This window comes from Cebus imitator, unplaced genomic scaffold (assembly GCF_001604975.1).
Source record: "Cebus imitator isolate Cc_AM_T3 unplaced genomic scaffold, Cebus_imitator-1.0 Scaffold1015, whole genome shotgun sequence".
NCBI classification, from domain to species: domain Eukaryota; kingdom Metazoa; phylum Chordata; class Mammalia; order Primates; family Cebidae; genus Cebus; species Cebus imitator.
Genome location: NW_016108330.1, coordinates 11,100 through 13,129, shown reverse-complemented (window position 1 = coordinate 13,129; position 2,030 = coordinate 11,100).

Below are 2,030 nucleotides of genomic sequence, written 5' to 3'. Positions count from 1 at the left end.
AAAAAAAAAAAAAAAAAAAAAACAAATACAATTTATTAGCAGGTCAGCTACTTAAATAATCACATTACCTTTCAACTGTTAAGCACATAAACAGAATCTCCTGCAAAGCTGTCAAGGTTGGTTGGTTTTAACTGTATATCCGAAAATACAGTTTTTAAAATGCTTTCCTCTTCTGTTTTTCTATGTTTAGGACTTTACCTTTCACTTGTACCTCTGCTTCCAACCCTTTTACTGAGTAAAGTATCCTACACATTAAAGTATCAATATGCATCAGAGATGACTGGATTAAGGGGTCTGTCTTACTATGCTCATTCCTCAAATGTGGAATGATGTTCTAGGTGCCAAGGTGCTTCAAAGAACAAAAAAAATAAGACAATAATTCCTAATCTTTGGAACTTAACAGTCTATGTTGAGTCTATTTGCAAGATTAAACAAAATGTGAGGACCTGGAAGTCTTAGAAGCATCACTTGTCTGTTCATCAGACCCATGGACAACTAAAGTATCCATGAGTGTCAGCTCTTTTTTAGCTCTAAAATTAAAAGAGCAGGCCGGGCGCAGTGACTCATGCCTGTAATCCCAGCACTTTGGGTGGCCAGGACAAGTGGATCACCCGAGATCAAGAGTTGGAGACCAGCCTGACCAACATGGCAAAAACCTTTCCCTACTAAAAATACAAAAATTAGAGTCAGGCGCAGTGGCTCATGCCTGTAATCCCAGCACTTTGAGAGGCCGAGGTGAGTGAATCACCTGAGGTCAGGAGTTCAAAACTAGTCTGGCCAACAAGGCAAAACCCCATCTCTACTAAAAATACAAAAATTAGCCAGGCATGGTGGTATGTGCCTGTAATCCCAGTTACTTGAGAGGCTGAGATAGGAGAATCGTTTGAACCCAGGAGCTGGAGGTTGCAGTCAGCCACGATCACACCACTGCCCTCCAGCCTGGGTGACAGAGTAAGACTCCGCCTCAAAAAAGGTAAAATTTAATGTTTAAAATAAAATTTAAAATATTTTTTAAAACTATGTATTTTCAAGCCTCACCAGAAACCTGTATCATGAGAATCTCCAAAAGCACAAACCATTTACTTTATATATATATGTATACATATTTGACACAGAGTCTCACACTGTCATCCAGGCTGCAGTATAGTAGAGTGTGCCACCATGCTCGGCTGTTTGTATTTTTAAGAGAGACAGGGTCTCACCATATTGGCCAGGCCGGTCTCAAACTCCTGACCTCATGATTCACCCGCCTCCGCCTCCCAAAGTGGTGAGATTACAGGTGTGAGCCACTGCACTCAGCCTGTATTTTTAAATCATTTCTATAATTCTTCTAAGTAATTCACTCTATAAAGAATCACCGGTAGGGGCTGCTGGGCCTAGGCACAGCATTTCTGAATTAAACTGGAGACTGGAAAACAAGGAGATCAAAGACTTCTCCAACAGTCCAGGAACAAGAATCCAAATGGGTATACTGCTAATAAACAACAGCGCCAAAGATCGGAACAGATCTGTGATTCCTAATTTCACTGTCCAGGTACATTTTAAAGCCACTCTGAAATGGCCTACCATTTGTCGCCTTGGCTGCCGCTGCCAGAAAAAAACTGCAATGGAGCCAAAGCCCTTTGACCTCCACTCTAGCTAGTGGCCCTAGTATTCTGTTGAAAGAATTTACAGCTAGCTGAGGAGTAAGACCCAGGACTGCAAATGCTTCCTTCAAAACAAAAAACAAAACAAAAGAGAATTTCCAATGGAAGACCAAGTCCAGTGCAAAGCAATCACTACGCCCTAAGAATTGCTTATAGAACATATACTGCACGTCATTATTATTTAATGAAAAAACTGGGCCGGGCGCAGTGGCTCACGCCTGTAATCCCAGCACTTTGGGAGGGCGAGGCGGGCGGATCACGAGGTCAAGAGATCCAGACCATCCTGGTCAACATGGTGAAACCCCGTCTCTACTAAAAATACAAAACATTAGCTGGGCATAGTGGCGCGTGCCTGTAATCCCAGCTACTCAGGAGGCTGAGGCA